The sequence below is a fragment of the Amborella trichopoda genome, chromosome 7, assembly GCF_054954075.1.
Source record: "Amborella trichopoda isolate Santa Cruz 75 chromosome 7, AtrichopodaSantaCruz75HAP2 v2.0, whole genome shotgun sequence".
NCBI classification, from domain to species: domain Eukaryota; kingdom Viridiplantae; phylum Streptophyta; class Magnoliopsida; order Amborellales; family Amborellaceae; genus Amborella; species Amborella trichopoda.
Window position 1 is genome coordinate 17,117,258 of NC_142342.1, and position 21,356 is coordinate 17,138,613.

Genomic DNA, 21,356 nt, shown 5'->3' on the forward strand with positions numbered 1-21,356 from the left:
TTATATCGTCGAGTAGTATTGCCGTCGTGCTGGTCTGAGTTACCATGCCCATCTTACTACCATGCAAAATCAGTCATTGTAATGGTCTAGCCACTTGTCAGTTCAACCACTTGGTCAAATTTCTCTTTCTTCTCTTCTCTTTCCTCTTTTCTATTTCTTCCTTCTTTTTTTATCACCCCAATCTTCATCTCTTATTCTTTCCTTCTTCTTTTGAATGCGCTCGCTCGTGTGCATTTGCCCAAAGGCAAGGTGGGGTCCCTTGGCCCTCTTGTCTCTTAAAATTAACCATGTGTGTGTGATCAAGAAACAGGAGAGAACAGGTCAAGGGAGGCGATTTCGAACCAGCTGTAGGACTGGGGGCTTTCCGTCGTGATCTAAGAGGGTGCCCATGCGAGTCAGCCCGAGTGATTCATGAACCCAGGTGAGGTGTGTCTCACATCATATCAATTTTATCTGTCACCGGTTGGTGTACTTGCCCTTGTTTCTTAATAAGGTTCCCGATAAAGTGGTCTCAAGTCCTGGGTTCTCCTTAAATCTAGAGATACGTGCCACCAGGTCATCCCAACCGGGGGCCAAGATCGAGGCATCTAACCAACGGGTTGAGGGGAGGTCGTGACTGCCATGCTAATTAGATTCTTTTGTTGGTTAGCGTGGGACCCGTTGCTACGAGGTTTGGACTTGATCTCCTCCATGATGTCTCAACAAGCTTTTGATCTTAGCTGCTTTAGTAATCGTGTTAGAGACAGTGGTGGGGTTGAAGGCTTCAACATGTAAGGAGATTTCTTTCCTCATGTTCCTTATGCATGTTTGTACGGCCTCAATCTCACCCTTGGGGTTGCTCTGGAACATAACAAGATCTCTCCACCTTTGGATGTACTGGCTCACTAACACATCCGGATTTTGAGCCATTGTGAGGAGCTCTATGGCTTGAACATCGAGTTTTGCTTCGTAGAATTGTTTACATAATAGCTACTCCATATCTTGCCAGGAGTGAACTGAGTGGGCATACCACTTGAAAGCGAGCCCAATGAGAGTTTCGATAAAGTGTCGAAGCAGTAGTCTGGGGCCTGAAACTGACTCTTGGCATGCGGACATGACATGGGCCACGTGCTGCTGGGGTGAGCCTATGCCATCGAAGATTGCCAATCTCCCTTTTTGGTACCCGATAGGATAAGGGATTTAATCAATAAAAGGCGGATACGGCTTTCGATACAAAATGCTTTCTTGCGTTTTTGATGCCTACAAGTCTTGGATGATTTTATATATCATTCGATGCATGTCCTCTTACGTGAACATCAATGGCATATCTTGGGAAGCTACGTTGGGCTGGTCCTCTAGAGAGACGGGGGGATTTGGAAGCCTCGAGGTCTAGGCGAGAGGGGGAGGCTGAGGTCTTTCCTCCTCTCCATGTGGTGGCTCGAGAGGAGACTTTGCCTCTTGAAGAGAAGACACCATGAGAAGGGCGTCTTCAAGCCCTTTGAGCCTGTCAAGAATGTTGTTTAATGCATTCTTGAAGCGAGACATTGGGTTTTCAAGGTCTTACCCATCATGGATGACCATCATTACCTCGACTTGCTTACCAGAGTCGGGTAGTTCGGGGGGCGGGGTGAACCTGGTCCTCTTCTTGCCTCCATCCGACACCCCTAGTAGCAAAGGCTGGAATTGCCTCGCTTGAGCTTGAGACTGCTTTAAGGCACATGTGAGTACCATCTCTGGATGGCCTTGGGGCCGGACTGGTGTCGAACCTGATGCTTGAAGGCCTTGGGGCCATGGTTTGACCTAGATGGGTGCCAGATGGCCTAAGGGCCATATCTCGGCTACTAGTTCTTGACGGCCTTGGGGCCTCGGGTTGGGCGAAGTTGGTTCACTTTCTTGGACCTCAACGACATTGGAAAGAACAACATCATTTCCCTCAGGTTCCTCCACGCCTTTCAACAGGTGGAGCCGATTTCGTTTTTGTAAGGCTTCTGAGACAAAAGACTCTACTTTTTGTTGGAGGGGTGAGACTTCCATCCCCCTTGTTTGTTTAAGCTGCAAGCTCAGGTAAATCTTCCCTCAGAATTGGAAACGATTCTAGTCTTCTTCTTGACAGGCCCGCTCGATGGATACGTGAGCAAAGCTGATCAATTCGATCGAGGATTGGTGCTCAAGAAGGAGGGAGTTTGCAGGCGGCCTCAATGGCTGAGGACTACCTGAAGAAGGGGCTAACTGGTCGTCGCCAATGGAGTCCTTCTATCTCAATTCCTGCCCCAGGAGCTGGCTCACACGTGCATGGAAGGAGGAGTGGAGAGGATGGTGCTCGAGGGGAACTTCTTTGAGTACCATGTAGCGAGCGTCTTTGGGGCAGTCGGAGGGATGGCAGATGCATGTTTCCTTTTTCTATCGACTGTGTTCTTAGACCTACATGTGTGTGCACGATCCACAGTAGTGTTTGGGGCTGTTCTAGGTCCAACCCCTAGTGAAGCAAGGGGCTGAGTATTTGCAATACTTGCCCGTTTAGTTTGGGAGGCCTCAGGGCCTCCAGCATGCAGGTGTATTTGTTCATAAGACTTTCGATTGTCTCGAAAGTTGTGTGCTCGTTTGGTCACAGCCTTTGGGCAGCCCCGAGTTGCAGAGTTAGCATGCATAAGATGGGTGATCTTAGGACCACCTGTGTTACATCAAGGTCAGAAGAAACCAAAGTAGTTGAGGAGAGTGGGATGGGTTGTTGCCTACCCCGACTCATCATAGTGACGGTCAAACCGTCAACGATGACGTATGTGTAAGTGCACGCGGCAGTTGCAGGGTCGTGCGGGCTAGCATAGAAATTGTCAGAGTGTGGTGCGTGTAGGGACGTGTCAACGCTAGCGACACCCTTGTGCAACACAGGTGGGGTTACCTTTTGGTTACCCGCAAGGACGGTGACCTTGTTTGAGACCCACCGAGCGAAAGGGAGCAATGGCGCGAGGACCACGTTGAAGTTTGTGACTGGCGAGGTTCTCGCCAGTGACAGGGTGCTTATGTGAAGGGGTGGCAGAAGTGCCACCCATGCAATTGACATCAAGGGATTTCCCTTTGATGTCAGAGGAGGAGGGGCAAGGGGCTTGAGTGCCCGTGTCTTAAGCTTTCCTAGGTTGGACTAGGATAGTAGGGCCAGCCAGGCCGCTCGGGTAGGATGTGGGGGAGGCAGGATCAGCTAATCCGCTCACCAAATATGAGAGTGTAGAAATCTGTAACAATCCTAAACTTTCAAAAAAAAAAAAAAAACTATTATTAATACATGACAATTCGTTTGAACATGATGGTCCTTAGGGACCATCGTTACTTTTAAAAGCTTTTGTTTTAAAAGCTTTGTGTTTCCTTGCTCTTGCCACGTCCACTAGAGGACGTGGGCTTTAAGTGTTTAAAGCGTAAACTAACGCTCACACCTGTAACGTAATAAAAGCTTTAGGTGTTTAAAGCGTAAACTAACGCTCACATCTGTAACGTAATAAAAGAATAAAATAATATGTTAGTAAAATTTAAATTCAGAGAGGTGAAGACTCCTACCTTAGAAAACTTATGAGATTTTTCTCTCTGATCGAAACACAGTGAACTCCTCTCTCGAGCCGAATTTTTATCGGAAGCTCCCTCTCAAATATTTGTGTGTAAGTGACATCATTTTCCTGAAAAATAGTCTGTTTTTAATAAATAGTGATATTTCCATCCAAGATCTTTATTTTATAAGTTTTGTGTGTAAGTGACCTCATTGTCTCGAAAAATAATCCATTCTTTTAAAAAATGAAATGAAATAATTATTTCTGCTTATTATCATGAATTTTAGGCACGATAAATTTTATGCGCACGTGACCTCATTATCTTGAAAAATAATCTTTTTAATAAAAATTGTGATATTTTATCTATGTTAGAAATTTTGAATGCTGTAAATTATGAAAAATAAATTTATTTATTTTTCTTGTCTATTGTTAGAAATAAATGTGATATTTCTGCTTTTAGTAAAATTGTGATATTTCTTTCTATTGTTTTGAATATTTAGACATTGTAAAATTCATGTGCAAATGACTGCCTTATTATTTAAAAATTGACATTTTTGCAATTGATTATAGTATTGTTGTGAAATGTTTATTTGTGGATTGATATCCCATAAATTGTGATAATTCCGTATTCTTGAATTTCTATAAGAGTTTTTCTATACATATTAAATTGGAAATTATGCTAGAATGCCTTTACAAACTGCTACCTTTCTAAATTTGAGCCCAAAATATTTGATTGGTTATTTTTGAAATGTTATAGAGAGTGACTGTTATTAATGGTTTAAGTGAAATTCATATTAACGATTTCAGTGATATGTTGACTACATGATATTACTGCTTTCGAATGTTTAAAGAGATTTAGAAATAATTTAAGTATGCAAGTGGACTCATCCGGTTCGTCGGTGAGGTATAAATGGACCTATCTAACACGCCGGTAGGGATTAAGTGGACTCATCCGGTACGCCGGTGAGATATAAGTGGACCTGCAGGGATTAAGTGGACCTATCTAGGACGTCGATAGGGATACAGTGGACCCATCAGGACGTTGATGGGGTATATAGGTGACCTACTTGGGACCCCAGTAGGGTATTTTGTGAAATCCTTTGAATTATGCACTGTCGTTAAAAGTGTTATAAGCATTTCAATTACTCGGATGATACTTAATTATGCATTTATTGAAAGTGAAACTGTTGATGCATTTCTGTTAATAGATCTCATTTTGGAAAATAATGATATCTTTCAATCATGATTATTTTCAGGATTATGATGATCACTTACTGAGTAGCCAAACTCATCAAACTATGGTAAACATTTTTTCAGGATAACTGCGGATTCATTTTGAGTGCTAGTCAAGATCAACCTTGGAAGATATTGTTGTTGTGCTAGCTTTCTTTATTTACTTTGTAAGACCTCGCCACTGTAAATTTGTCCTATCAATTGTTGTATATATGTTTTGGACTATCACATCACAAGAATATCTATATTGTAAATTCTTGGGGTGTGACAATTATGGTATCAGAGCAATAGGTTTAAGATTCTTAGGAAATTTAAAAAGAATGTACTTAAAATCACATTTATTGTGTGTACAGACCAGGACAAAGTCAAGATCCAGAATAACTGAGGCTAATATGGAAGGAATTCACAAAGCCTTGGAAAATATGGTTACTCTAATGCAACATCAGATGGAAAACAACAATCCACCCAGGCAGTCAGTTACAGGAAACGGTGGGAGTAATATCGAACAATTTAAGAAATTGAACCCACCTTTTTTTAAGGGTGCTGTAAACCCACTGGAAGCCGAGGAATGGATTATGCAATTGGAGAAAATATTCGAGGTAATGGAATGTCCTGATGATAAGAAAGTGGCCTTGGCAGTCTTTATGTTAGAAGGTGAAGCACAACACTGGTGGCGAATGGCAAAAGGAGTATTGGTCAAAGAAAATAAACCCTTGACTTGGGAAGTATTTCTAGAGGCATTTAATGAAAAGTATTTCCCAGATTTTATTCGAGACCAAAAAGAAATGGAATTTCTAGAATTAATCCAAGGAAATAGGACAGTAGCTCAATACGAGGGCAAGTTTACTGAATTGGTCAGGTTTGCACCACATATGATTAACAATGAGGAAAGAAAGGTGAAGAAATTTGAAAGGAGTCTCCGGCCAGCTATTAGAAGCAGAATATCAGTCTTGAAATTGAGAATTTATGCTGAAATAGTGGATCGAGCCCAAATTGTCGAAAAAGATTTTGAAGATTATCAAAAGACGAAAACTCAGAAAAGTCATGCTAGACCTACATCATCTATTCGACAACAGTTTGAAAGGCCAAACAAGAAGCCAAGGCCCTCGCCATTTCAAAACTCAATAGAATCATGTAGAAAATGTGGGAAAAATCATGGATCAAGTCCTTGTTATTGGAATACCGGAGCCTTTTTTAAATGTGGAAAATTGGGACACCAGATTAGACAATGTCCTAGCTTACAAACACAACAGCTTCCAAAGCAGGGAGAGATAGCTCCAAAGCCTCAGATGAAGGGAAGAGTATTTGCGATTATAGAGCAAGACGCTTAGGCCTCAAAATCAGTGATCCAAGGTACTCTTATTATCTTCCAAAAAGTAGCTCATGTTTTGATTGATCCTGGATCTACTCATTCATTTGTGTCACAACACTTTGCATGCCACTTAAAGGTAGAACCAGAACAATTAGAATACATTCTAGAAGTAGCCACACCGATGGGAAATTCAATTAACATCAATATAGTGTACAAATCATGTGTAATAAAGATAGAAGAAAAGGAACTGTTGGTTGATTTAATACTCCTGAAAATTCAAGATTTTGATGTAATCTTAGGCATGGATTGGCTTTCTGCATACCATACAAGTATTGATTGTTATAAGAAAATTGTTACCTTTAGTATTCTGAATCAACCAGTATTTTACTTCAATGGTGTCAAAGAAGACTCCCCAACATATTTAATCTCTTGTATTCGAGCTAATCGCCTCTTTCGAAAAGGGTGTCAAAGCTTTCTTGCCTATATCGAAGAAGATAGGATGGAAGAAATAAATTTGGATACCACTCCGGTTATCCGAGAATTTCCCACGTTTTTCCAGAAGAATTGTCAAGATTACCGCCTGACAGGGAAATTGAATTCTCCATTGAATTATTGCCAGGGTAGCACCAATTTCTAAGGCACCTTACAAAATGGCTCCTGCAGAACTTAAGGAACTGAAACAACAATTCAAAGAATTATTAAATAAAGGTTTTATCAGGCCCAGTGTGTCACCTTGGGGTGCTCCACTACTGTTTGTCAAAAAGAAAGATGGGACTATGAGATTGTGTATTGATTATAGACAGTTGAACCAAGTGACAGTAAGAAATAAGTATTCATTACCTAAAATTGATGATTTATTTGATCAATTACAAGGATCACAAGTGTTTTCAAAAATTGATCTTAGATCTGGATACCATCAGCTTAAGATTAAAAGTGAAGATGTACTCAAGACAGCTTTCAGAACAAGGTATGGCCATTATGAATTTTTAGTCATGCCTTTTGGATTAACCAATGCACCGACTGCATTTATGGATTTGATGAATCGGATCTTTAAGCCCTTTTTGGATAAATTTATTGTGGTATTCATCGATGATATTTTAATTTATTCCAAGAATCAGAAGGAACATGAGCAGCATGTAAGAATGGTATTGCAAATATTAAGAGAGAAGAAATTGTATGCCAAACTTAGTAAATGTGAATTTTGGCTTGAACAAGTGACATTTTTAAGACATGTCATATCAAAGGAAGGTCTATCAGTTGATCCTTCAAAGGTTGAAGCCGTTGTTAATTGGAAACAACCAAGTAATGTGACTAAAGTTCGAAGTTTTTTGGGATTGGCAGGATATTACAGAAAATTTGTAGAAGGATTTTCTCGAATCGCAACCCCATTGACTCAATTGACACAGAAGAATGTTAAATTTGAGTGGACAAGTGAATGTGATGGGAGTTTTCAAGAACTAAAAGTTCGATTAACTTCAGCACTTATTTTAACTATTCCTGAGGGGAGTGGGGGATTTGTGATTTATAGTGATGCTTCACATAAAGGCTTGGGCTGTGTATTAATGCAATATGGGAAAGTAGTGGCATATGTATCCAGACAGTTGAAAGAATATGAGAAAAAATATCCAATTCATGATTTGGAGCTAGCTGCAATAGTATTCTCTTTGAAAATATGGAGGCATTATCTATATGGTGAGCAATTCGAAATATACACGGATCATAAGAGTTTGAAATACCTCTTTTCTCAGAAGGATTTAAATATGCGGCAGATAAGATGGATGGATTTTTTAAAAGATTATAATTGTACAATCCATTATCATTCAGGAAAAGCTAACATTGTGGCCCACTCTCTAAGTAGAAAATCTACGGGAGTCTTAGCTCATCTAATGATCCAAGAAATGAGATTGTTAGAAGAAATAGTGGATTGGCATCCAACTCCATCCATTAATGGTGTGGTAAGTATGATTGTCAATATTAAGGCAGAACCCCAATTAATCCAACAGATTCGATTGGCACAAAAGAAAGACCCTCAGCTTATAACAATTATAAAAGAGGTGAAGCAAGGAAAGAGAGATGAATTCTCTATAAGTAGTGAGGATTTGCTAAGATTCAAAGGTCGGGTTTGTGTTCCGAATGATGAGTGTGAAGAAAGCTATCTTGGAAGAAGCACATCATTCTCGTTATATGATACATCCCGGAAGTATTAAAATGTATCAGGACCTGAAGAAAATCTTTTGGTGGAATAATATGAAAAAAGAGGTAGCACTATTTGTGTCTAAATGCCTAACATGCCAGCAAGTAAAAGCTGAACATCAAAAGCCCGCTGGGTTGTTGCAACCTTTACTCGTGCCAGAATGGAAGTGGGAGCACATCTTTATGGATTTTGTCTCTGGCTTGCCTAGAACAAATTCAGGACATGATAGCATTTGGGTCATTGTGGATCGGTTGACCAAAGCTGCCCACTTTCTATCGATTCGCACGACGTACACTTTGGATCGACTGGCCCAGTTGTACATTAAGGAAATAGTGAGGTTGCATGGAGTTCTGGTCAATATTGTATCGGACAGGGATACTCTGTTTACTTCTAAATTTTGGGCTAGACTACAGTCAGCCATGGGGACAAGACTCACCTTTAGTACTGCCTTTCACCCCCAAACTGATGGACAATCGGAGAGGACCATCCAAACCTTGGAAGATATGCTGAGGGCCTGTGTTATTGACTTTACAGGAAGCTGGGATGACCATTTACTCCTGATTGAGTTTGCTTATAATAATAGCTTCCAAGCCAGTATTCAGATGGCACCATATGAAGCCCTGTATGGAAGGAAATGCAGGTCACCCATCTGTTGTGACGAGATTGGTGAAAGAAAGCTTTTGGGGCCAGAAATTGTCCTGATAACCACAGATATGATAACATTAATTCGTGAAAGGCTCAAAACAGCTCAGAGTCGCCAAAAGAGTTATGCCGATAACTGACGGAGAGATCTTGAATTTGAGGAAGGTGATCGTTTTCCTAAAAATCTCACCAATAAAGGGCATTATGAGATTCGGCAAGAAAGGAAAGTTGAGCCCACGTTACATCGGACCATTTGAAATCCTAGAAAGAATCGAAGGTGTCGCTTATAGACTTGCCTTACCACCCGAATTGACAAACGTCCATAATGTCTTCCATGTATCTTCACTACGAAAATATCAGCCCAACCCATCCCATATCTTGAAATATGAACCTTTACCGATCAGGAAGGACCTATCCTTCATTGAGCAGCCAATTTTGATACTGGATAGAAGGGTGCAAGTGTTGCGCAAGAAGGAGATTCCTTTGGTCCGTGTATTATGGCAGTACCATTCAAGAGAAGAGTCGACTTGGGAACGAGAAGACGATATCAGAGAAAAATATCCCTATCTTTCTTAGTAATCAGGTACACAAATTTAGAGGACTAAATTCCTTTAAGGGGGGAAGAATGTAACAATCCTAAACTTTCAAAAAAAAAAAAAAAACTATTAATACATGACAATTCGTTTGAACATGATGGTCCTTAGGGACCATCGTTACTTTTAAAAGCTTTTGTTTTAAAAGCTTTGTGTTTCCTTGCTCTTGCCACGTCCACTAAAGGACGTGGGCTTTAGGTGTTTAAAGTGTAAACTAACGCTCACACCTATAACGTAATTAAAGCTTTAGGTGTTTAAAGCGTAAACTAACGCTCACACCTGTAACGTAATAAAAGAATAAAATAATATGTTAGTAGAATTTAAATTCAGAGAGGTGAAGACTCCTACCTTAGAAAACTTATGAGATTTTTCTCTCTGGTCAAAACACAGTGAACTCCTCTCTCGAGCCGAATTTTTATCGGAAGCTCCCTCTCAAATATTTGTGTGTAAGTGACATCATTTTCCTGAAAAATAGTCTATTTTTAATAAATAGTGATATTTCCGTCCAGGATCTTTATTTTATAAGTTTTGTGTGTAAGCGACCTCATTGTCTCGAAAAATAATCCATTCTTTTTAAAAATGAAATGAAATAATTATTTCTGCTTATTATCATGAATTTTAGGCACGATAAATTTTATGCGCACGTGACCTCATTATCTTGAAAAATAATATTTTTAATAAAAATTGTGATATTTTATCTATGTTAGAAATTTTGAATGCTGTAAATTATGAAAAATAAATTTATTTATTTTTCTTGTCTATTGTTAGAAATAAATGTGATATTTCTGCTTTTAGTAAAATTGTGATATTTCTTTCTATTGTTTTGAATATTTAGACATTGTAAAATTCATGTGCAAATGACTGCCTTATTATTTAAAAATTGACATTTTTGCAATTGATTATAGTATTGTTGTGAAATGTTTATTTGTGGATTGATATCCCATAAATTGTGATAATTCCGTATTCTTGAATTTCTATAAGAGTTTTTCTATACATATTAAATTGGCAATTATGCTAGAATGCCTTTACAAACTGCTACCTTTCTAAATTTGAGCCCAAAATATTTGATTGGTTATTTTTGAAATGTTATAGAGAGTGACTGTTATTAATGGTTTAAGTGAAATTCATATTAACGATTTCAGTGATATGTTGACTACATGATATTACTGCTTTCGAATGTTTAAAGAGATTTAGAAATAATTTAAGTATGCAAGTGGACTCATCTGGTTCGTCGGTGAGGTATAAGTGGACCTATCTAACACGCCGGTAGGGATTAAGTGGACTCATCCGGTACGCCGGTGAGATATAAGTGGACCTGCAGGGATTAAGTGGACCTATCTGGGACGTCGATAGGGATACAGTGGACCCATCAGGATGCTGATGGGGTATATAGGTGACCTACTTGGGACGCCAGTAAGGTATTTTGTGAAATCCTTTGAATTATGCACTGCTGTTAAAAGTGTTATAAGCATTTCAATTACTCGAATTATACTTAATTATGCATTTATTGAAAGTGAAACTGTTGATGCATTTCTGTTAATAGATCTCATTTTGGAAAATATTTATATCTTTCAATCATGATTATTTTTAGGATTATGATGATCACTTACTGAGTAGCTAAACTCATCAAACTATGGTAAACATTTTTTCAGGATAACTGCGAATTCATTTTGAGTGCTAGTCAAGATCAACCTTGGAAGATATTGTTGTTGTGCTAGCTTTCTTTATTTACTTTGTAAGACCTCGCCACTGTAAATTTGTTCTATCAATAGATGTATATATGTTTTGTCTGTCATATCTCAGGAATAACAATACTGTAAATTCTTGGGGTGTGACAAAATCCCCAATTTCGACAAAGGAGGGATAGTGGGATCCCATTCTAATTTTAGAGAGAGAAAGAAGGGAGGTTGCTACCTAAATATAGTCCGAGCCAACAATAGGGTGACATGTCCTCAATGGGGTCGCCAGTTGGTCGGGGCCTGGTCTTCGCTTCATTCCTCGCGTGAGCGTTGCCGCACGCTCGGGGTGGAAAACCCTCTATCAAACAACCGTGGGGATCCGCATGTGCTGGGCACCTAGAGGTGCGCATGCGCGGGCTCTCCTATGTGCAGATTAGAACCAACAACAAGGGAGAGAATTTATGGCAGGGGTGCGTTTGGACTCTTGCCTCGCCGTTTGGGGTTCGTGGGACACTTTCGGGTAGTTCTCCCTCTTAGAACAATCACGAAGCCCTCCGACTGTCAGCCAGCACGGTTTGGATGGGGACTCTCCTCAAGTCGTCAATAGATCTCTCCTCTCTCTCTCTCTCTCTCTCTCTCTCTCTCTCTCTTGCGTGAAACTGCAATGGGACTCGATTATCCCTCCCTACGACAGTTCCCTCTTAGAGGGGCTGGCTGGCTAGTGGAAGAGTACGAGAGAACCCAAGGATTGTGGGTCGCGGGTTCACTCGAGACCACGTGTCTCTAGCTGACACGGACTGCTGCTTGAGGAAGACGGCGTGTGGAGGAGAAGAGAGAGAGGGCTCGGGATGTGACCCGGCGTGAAAGAGAACGATAATAGGTTCGCGTACTTGGAGATGTTTTCTCTCTCCGGGAAGGAACGAGACCCATTACTCAGGGGTATTTTCTATCTCTGAAAACATTTTCTCTCTCCTCTCGACAGGATTAAGGGTTCAAAAGTAAAAGACGAGTGAAAATAAACGTTATGCCTCTATGTTAGCGATGAATGTTGCCTAATAATCTGCCCTTTTACAAGTGACAAGCGATGAATATTGCTCAATAATCCGCTCTTTTAAAAGTGACTTAAGGTTGCTTCTATAGAGGACTCATCGAATGAGGGTGAATGCTAAAAAACAAAGCTTAATTACAATTAAAGAAATTAAAATAAAATCCCAAAATTAGGTGTAATGACCAAAAAGCCCCTAAGACATTTTATGTTAATGACAAAACCATCCCTGCTTTAGGGTCTTCCCGACATTTCCAGGTCTTGGAAGCTTTTCCGTGGACTTGTAGCGATGGTTCAGCTGATTTGTTGTTCTTTCATCAGTGCTTGTTCTATTCTCAGCATTTTGATCCCCGTTAGTCGTACTGAGGCAGCCTTTTCCCATGTGGTGGAAGTTCGGTCAAATTCGTGAACTTCGGTCACTAATGTCATTCGACCTGTGATGCTATGAGTCTTCGTTTTGCTTGCATATGAAAGAGGAGATTGTCATGGTATTTTTTCACCAAATTTGGTCCGTTTTGGTCCTCATTTGCGGTATTTCCTAATTTGGGAGGTCATCGGGGGGGATTTGTGCTTATTGGACCTTGGATCAGGTACAATAATTATACCAGTTTGCAGCTCTTCGCGAGGTGGTTTCATTGAACTTGTCTTCACGATGATCCTATGCATGGATTTCCAAGTTATACTTCATGAGGTTCGAGGTGTCTTCTTCTTAAAACCCTAATTTTCCTGGTTTTGTGGTCACCTTCTTTTTAGAAGAAGTTTGACTCTGGGTCATGCCACATTGCGTGCCCTAGGTCAAAATGACGGAGCTGACGCGATCTAGAACATGTCCAAATCTGAATTTTTTTTGTTCTAGACGAAGGTGTTGTGGGTTCTTGAAGCCAATTTCGAGATGCGATGTTGCAGTCCATGTGCTTGGGGACTGGTTCAGTGAAGCCGCACCGTGATAATGTAAAACCTTTTGAGGCAGTATGGGCGTACACCCCTTTTCGATGGTCTGATTGAGCCCAAATTTAGTCCTCGAGGGTTTTTTGACGTTTTGAGTGCGATGGCGGTGGACTGGTACTGTTCTAAAACCGCTAGCATAGGGCTACAATTGTAATGTCTTTCCTTGGCATGATAGCATTCCTCCCAGGTTGGCTCTGTTCAAGACTTATTTCGCAGCCCAACTTTGGTCTGTCAGTGTCTTGAGTACCAGCAGGACCAAGTCATTAATGGCTCTCTCCTTATTCGTGTGGGAGATGTAAGTACATCAAAAATGATATATAACAGGGGGAGAAGAGGACGGGCCGAAAGCTACTGTCAGCCCAGAAGGGGAACAAAGATGAGAAAGGGATAGGGAAAAGAATAGAGGTTAAGGCGAGAACCATACCTAACCGTGAACCAGGTTGCTTCGAGTTCTCCTCACGTGAGATTGGACCTTGGGCTACTGGATGCTGCAAGTGGGTTAAGGGTATGTGGACCTAGTTTGGGTAGAGAGGGTGAGAGCTTTGGATGGGAGGGGGTCTAGGGTTTGATGTGGGCTATGGACTAGGGTGGCTGGTAGGTGGTTGGTTGGTACTCTAGGGGTAAAGTACCAAAGGGAACACAAATACTCTCTCTCCTATCTTTCAAACAAAAAGGGAAAGCATGCACAAGAGAACCAAGCTCAAGTCTTTTTCTAATAACTTGTGAGCTTAGGGTTACAAATGAACATAACATGCTTATATATGAGTCCCATCAAACATGGGTGGATGCTTAAAAGAAGGAAAAATTATTGAAAAATGTAAATAAAGTGATTTAATGAATTAATCCCATTTTTTAGAAAAATGACCAAATTACCCTTGGCCACAAATTTGGAAATGGCAAAACCATCCCTCAAAGAGGGACCTTTTGCCATGGCCATGCTTCAGACCTCCTTTCAGCATCTTCCGGCAACTTTCTGAGCTAGCAAACACCGTAGGAACGTTGAGCTTGGCGAGGGGATCGATTTGATATCCATTAATAAGCTTGAGAATGATTTTTTACTGTGTTTTGGAATTTCGGCCAAAACCCATAAATTTGATTGATTTTTGCTTCTATCATGGCCGTTTTGCTTTGTTTTATGTCGTTCTTTTAATAAAAATCATTGGGGAGGTTATTATGATCACTTTACAATGAAAACCCCATGATTTGGTGTTCATTTGATCACTTTAGTAATTTTGAAGGTTGCCGGAAAATGGAATTCCAGTGCTAGAAAATGTGGCTTCTTTCTAGCTTTCGTATGACGCCTTTCGGGCTTCCATTTCAAGTGTATGAGTACTCAAAACGAACCCCTTTGAGTCATGGTCACAATGGACCTATCCTTGAAGTCATTGGTGCCCGAAATCTCATGTTATGGTCGTTTGAGTGGCCATGTTTGTTTCTTGAAATTGCTGCCTTTTTTACCATTTTCTTATGATTTTTCTTTCTTTGATTTCTTCATGTTCGGACCACCTTATGGCGCTTTCCACCTACTAAAACATAGGTCTAGGTGGGGGGAACAACATATTCAAATTTGGGGATCGCTGGCTTCAAGATGAGGGAGAAACGGACATTACAAAATCCATCACGCCCCTGAGAAACACAATTACTATAAATAGTAACTGGATCAAATGTTCACATGTGAATAGTAAAAATCACTGCCTGAAAAGTATGGCCTAAGAAGGTCGGATTAGGCTGAAATTTGATGTGGCAACTCTTTTCGGCCTTTCGAGACGAGTGGTGGTGGTCCCACGGTCATTGGAGGTCTCTAGAGTAGGTTTCTTCAAGTGTAGTACCGTAAGTTGCTATATACCTACCATTTTTGGCAGTGGGACCCAAGAGAGTCGGATTGTGCCAAAACTTGGCGTGGTGACTGTTTCTAACCTCCCAAGTTTATTAGCGGTGGTCCCATGGTTATTGGAGGTCTCTAGAGTAGGTTTCCCTAATGTGGTGTACCGTTAGTCACCGGAGACTTGCCATTTTTGAGCAGTAGAGCCTAAGGGGTCAGAATGTGACGTGATTTGGCATGATGGTTGTCCTTAACTCCCCCAAATACATTAGGGGTGGTCCCACAATCATTGGAGGCCTTTGGAGTAGAATACTGGCTATGGTGCACCGTAGACATGTTAGGAGCTTGAGCTAAAAACTTATCTTCACTTACTATTCTGAATTTGCATCAAAATTGAATGGGACTTGAAGGGCACCCTTGTATTGTCATAGGGGACTCATGTTATTAATTTGGGGCTGATTAGGCATTGTTGTCAAGGCTTTTGAAAATGGGGCTTATTTGGTCAGGGTTCCTGTAGTCCCCAAGCACCTGGCACCTACGGCCTAGGTTGCCACTGGCTTCTCTTTTATTTGCATTGGGGATACAAGTGTGTCAAAAATACCATCAAACAATATGATTTAAAATCCCACTAAATCCAATGAGTCCAACAACATGTAATATCATAAAACACAGTAATTTAGCAAAACGAGTCCCATATGACTTAAAATCCCACTAAATCCAATGAGTGCATCAACATGTATTTTCAAAAAACAAAGTAATTTAGCAAAACTTGTAAGACAAACGTCTTTAGTCATATGGGATGAGTAGCCAATGATGTCAAAATATGCCTTTCAATATTTAGATCGATCTTTACAAGATAAAATGTCAAGTGATATTTTGCTTGAAGGAAAAACAATTTTACTTAGAGGAGATTTTAGACAAGTTCTACAGGTAATTCTGAAAAGTACGAGAGCAGATGTAGTTAACTATTACCTAACTAAGTCCTTCCTGTGGCCAAAAATTAAAGTCCTCAAACTGAAAGCAAATATGTAAGCTATTATTGACCCTGATTTTGCTTCATTTTTACTACATATTGGAAAAGGAACAAAAAAACATATGATATGTATTTTGTTGAACTACCACGTCACATGATATGTAAAGATAATAGGAACATTAATACCATGTATAATTTCTTAAAGCTAATATTTAATGACCTCATAGCATAGACTCAAAATCTCCACCAATATTGTTGAAAACGTGTTGCCACCCTGTCACACCTCATTGCCAATCTGTCCCACCGTGGTTTACTTGTTGGTGGTTTCTATCTTTGGAAGGTTAATATATATCATGGGATATAATAAGATTTTTATGGGATGTAATTGTTGCTCCCTTCTTCTATATATTATTTGTCATGAGGCTATGTGTATATTTCCCATGACAGAATAAAAAATACAGTGCTCACCGTGGAGGTAGTCCATTGTCAAACCGCATAAATCTTATCTCTTTCTGTGCATGTGATTTTCTTTTTTTCTAATATGGTATCAGAGCAAGTTTCACTCTATTCATTGCTGAAAATTTTTCCTGTCGTGTTCCTATCTCTTATGTTACCTTGGGGTAATCTTGTTTTCTCGGATCTGGGACTCTCTCTCTCTCTTTTTTATTACGCTATTCTCTCTCTCTCAAGATCCCTCTCACGATATTCTCTCAGATCTATCCCTATTTTCTCTCTCATGATATTCTCTCAAGATCTATCCCTATTTTCTCTCTCACAATATTCTCTCAAGATCTCTCTCTCTCTTGCTCATCACGTTATTCTCTCTCTCTCTCTCAAGATCTCTCACGATCTTCTCTGCTCTCTCTATCTCATACCTCATCGGAAAAAAAAAATTTCCGCTCCTTTTTTTGTTAGACTTTCCCCCTTTCTTTCTGATGCTTGATCGTGGGATGCGCTGGAGATCGATGGCAGGAAGTGTCTCTCCAAAAAAAGGCTAGAGAGATAAAACCTTCATTTTTTGTAAAAGGAACTCAGGCCTCTGATAATAGTTTTTTTTTGTGCGAAGTTCATGATTATCAAGTACATGGGATTTGTTCTTGACACTTTTACAAAAAGTTGATAGGTGATCCTTAAGACCATATCATTTCAAAGGGATTGTTTCTTCCATTGACTTGGGTATTCATTTTTCTGGTACCCTCTCTTGCATCTTGGGCTTTAAGAGCATATTATTCATGTGCTCCTGCTTAGGTCAGTTTCTTTCTTTTTGGGTTTGGTCTTCTTATTTTTTGTTCAGTTTTTTTCACATCATGGAAGATATTGTGAATATGAACCCTAAACCTAAAACCATTATCCATGAAAAAGAGTCCAATACTAGTGATAAATTAACTACTATCCCTTTGAACGGACTAAATTATTTAAGTTGGTCAAGAGCTGTCTCGCTCTCTTTGAGCAGGCGATCCAAGTTAGGATACATCAATAGAAAGAAAATAGCCCCTGCTATTGATGATCCCCTATATGAAGATTGGTAATCCAATGACCATAAGGTCATGTCTTGGATTTTGAATTCTATGGAACCAAAGATGGTTGAGATCTTTACTTGGCAGATACTGCCAAAGAATTGTGGGACTCGATAAAAGAGGCTTATGGAAAAGATAACAATCTCTTTCGTGTTTATGAGTGAAAGCAAGAAATTTCTAAAATCAAACAAGGAGATAAAACTATTACTGAATATCTTGCTCTATTCAAAACATTATGGAATGAATTAATTTCTTATTCACTCATAACAACTGATATGAAGACCATTCAAAAGTGTGTTGAACAAGACAAAATATTTTCATTCCTTGTTGGTTTGAAACCTAAGTATGAGAAGCTTGTCAAATTATGATGACCATTGAACTCCCAACATTTACAAATGTTTGTTCTACTATTCATCAAGAAGAAACCCAAAAAAAGATTATGAATGCTAAATAAAGTATGAATATGAAATAAGTAAAAACTATGTCTTTGTTGCTGCTAAGGAGAATATTGAGAAGAAAAAGGGTAATATATTTGAAAAAAGAGGATATGGTGGAGTTCAGGGTCATGGAAGAGGCCATGATAGTAGACCTCCTCTACGTTGTGATCATTGTAAAGGTCTTGGTCATCTGGTTGATAGATGTTGGGAAAAGCACCCTCACCTAAGACCCAATAGAAATAGAATGAGTGAACCTTCATCAACTTAGACTACCGATACTCAGATCTCTATAGATAAACTGGCTCAATTCTTTCAACATTTTACAAAAAATGGCTCCTCTTTCATACAGGATCTTCTTCGTGAGTCAGGTAACTGTTGTGCTCTCCAATCCCTTTTTCCCTCTAATAATGATAATTGGATTATTGATTTAGGGGCTACAGATCATATGACTGGAAATAAGAATTCTTGTCTTGCTTATCAAGATGTGTTTGATAAAACCCCTGTATCAATTGCAAATGGTTCACTCATCCCCATTAAAGGAAAAAATAGAAATAAGTTATTTCAAAAAATCCCAATTCTGATGTCCTTTTTATGCCCTCATTCCCTTCAAACCTTCTTTTCGTCAGTAAACTAACTCAAGCCTGAACTGTAATGTTATTTTTTCTCCTCCTATTGTTTTCTTTCAGGATCAGCTCAGGGAGAAGATGATTGGTGAAGGGAGATTGTCTCGAGGACTTTACTATATTGATTAGAAGAAAATATTGATTAGAAGAATAAGGCCTTGGTTGCCAATAGTGAAGACTTGAGCAATATTTGGCATTCCAGACTTGGTCATCCTGCTAATAAATCTTTACTTTATTTAAAATATGAATTATCCATTGACTCTTATAATTGTGATGTGTGTCATTTGTCAAAGCAGCCAAGACTTCCCTTTCAGTCTTCAAGAAATAACGCTGAAAAGTTTTTTGACTTGATTCATTCTAATGTGTGGGGGCCTGCTCCAGTTGAGTCCTATAATTGACTGAAGTATTTCCTGCTTTTCATTGATGATTTATCTAGGATGACCTGGATATATTTGCTTAAAATCAAGAGTAAAGTCTTTGAAAATTTTAAGGAATTTTCAAATCTAGTTAAAACCCTATATAATGCCAAGATCAAAATTCTATGTTCGGATAATGGATCTGAATATACAAATAAACTTTTTTCTTAATATCTCGTGGATCAAGGCATTATACATCAGTCATCTTGTGCCTCTACTTCCGAACATAATGGGGTGTCTGAAAAGAAAAATATACACTTGCTTAAAGTTGCTCGATCTATTATGTTCGAAAAAAATGTCCCTAAAATATTTTGGTCTGAAGTTGTTCTTACTGCCTGTTATTTGATTAATAGGCTACCAAGCAAGGTCATTGGGAATAAGTTTCCTATTGAAATTCTAAAAGGAAAGAACAATAATTTATCGCATTTACGTATATTTGGATGTGTTTGCTTTGTTCACAATAATTCTCAAGGAAGAGATAAATTGGATCCTCGGGCTTTTAAATGTGTTTTCATGGGGTACTCCTCAACAAAAAGGGATATAAATGTTATGACTTCAAAAATAAGAAATTTTATATTTCTCGGGATGTAAAATTCAATGAAAATGATTCATTTTTCCAAAATTTCAAGTCAAACAATTTTGAAGAAGGGAATCAGGGGGAGTATTCTAGAATGGTTCCTATAATAAATGGTAGAAACACACAAATCATCTAAAAAGATAAGGAAGAACACGAAAATAATGTTGAAAGGGATCTTGTTGAAGAACATGGAGAATCAGATGATCATGAACAAGAAGAACCCATGGCCCTGTCTCATGATGCTATTCACTCTCCTGATTTTCCATTCTTATGCAGGTCTAATCGTGTTTCTCGTCCTCCTTCACATTTGAAAGAGTTTTTTACTTATCATGTAGGTTCATATCCCATTCCAAACTATTTATTTTATTACAATGTGTCTCAATTTTATTCTACCTTTCTTTCATATATTTTTAAAACGTTGATCCCACATCTTTTCATGATGCTCATTCCCAACCTGTGTGGAGGAAAGCCATGAAAGAAGAGCTACTGGCTTTGAACAAAAATCACACGTGGGATATAGTCCAATTGTCAGTTGAGAAAAATCTTGTTGAATATAAGTGGATCTGTAAGATCAAGTATAATAGTGATGCATCAATTGAACGATACCAAGCAAGGTTGGCTGCCAAAGGGTTCACCCAAACCTATGGGACTGACTACATTGAGACTTTTACTCCTGTTGCCAAAATGGGAACTGTTCGAATCCTTATATCTATTGTCGTTAACCATGGTTGGAATCTTTATCTAATGGATGTTAAAAATGGCTTCCTACATGGGGATCTAGAAGAAGATGTTTACGTGAATCTTCCTCTAGGACATCCCATGGAAGGAAAGCCTGAAATTATATGCAAATTAAAAAGGGATCTATATGGATTAAAACAATCTCCCCGAGCTTGGCACGCTAAGTCGAGTGATACTCTATTTAAGTAGGATTTAAGAGAAGCTCCGCTAACTCCTTCATGTTTGTAAAGAGAAATTTTAAGGGAGCTATTATTGTGTTGATTTATGTTAATGACATTGTTATCACGGGAAGTGATGAAGAAGGAATTTCAAACTTAAAGGCTTACTTTCACAAAAAAAATGATATTAAAGATCTAAGAAAATTGAAATATTTCCTAGGGATTGAAGTCGCCTATTCTAAAAAGGGAATATTTTTCTCTCAACGAAAGTATGCCTTGGACCTATTAAAAGAAACTGAAAAATTAGGAGTGAAACCAATTGAAACTCGCCTCGAGATAAACAACAAGATTAACTTTGATGGAGAACATCTTGAGGATCTTGGAAGATATCAAAGATTGGTAGGCAGATTAATATATTTGACTATAACTCATCCTGATATATGTCAAGCTATAGGAGTTGTCAGCCAATATATGCATTCTCCTAGAAAAAATCATTTGAAGTCATTGGAAGATGAATTTGGATGAAAACTAATTCACATGTCAATATTATGGGCTATACTAGTGTAGATTGGGCTGAAAATCAAGATGATAGAACATCTACAACAGGCTACTGTATGATGGTAGGAGGCAATCTTGTTAATTGGAAAAGTAAAAAGCGGTATGTGGTTGCCAGATCAAATGCCAAATTTGAAAATCGAGCTATGTTATCTGAAACTAGTGAAATTGTCTGGATAAAGTCTCTTCTTCAAGACATGGGTTTTCAAACTAGAAAACTAATTGAAATGTTTTATGATAAGCGTTCTGCTATTTCATATTGCTACTAATCCTGTTTTTCATGAGAGAACCAAACACATTAAAATAGATTGCCATTTTGTATGTGAAAAGATTTAAGATAAAATAATCAGTACCCCTTATATTCGAAGTGAAGACCAGC

At 39.0% G+C, this 21,356-nt stretch overlaps 1 long non-coding RNA gene across 1 annotated transcript; it reads left to right on the forward strand.

Moving 5' to 3' along the window:
* The first annotated feature begins 11,696 nt into the window (after positions 1-11,696).
* Positions 11,697-18,846, forward strand: LOC148781284 (uncharacterized). The gene is made up of 2 exons (XR_016058917.1): positions 11,697-12,107; positions 18,597-18,846. It is a non-coding gene; the product is annotated as an uncharacterized LOC148781284 (long non-coding RNA).
* The last annotated feature ends 2,510 nt before the right edge of the window (positions 18,847-21,356 follow it).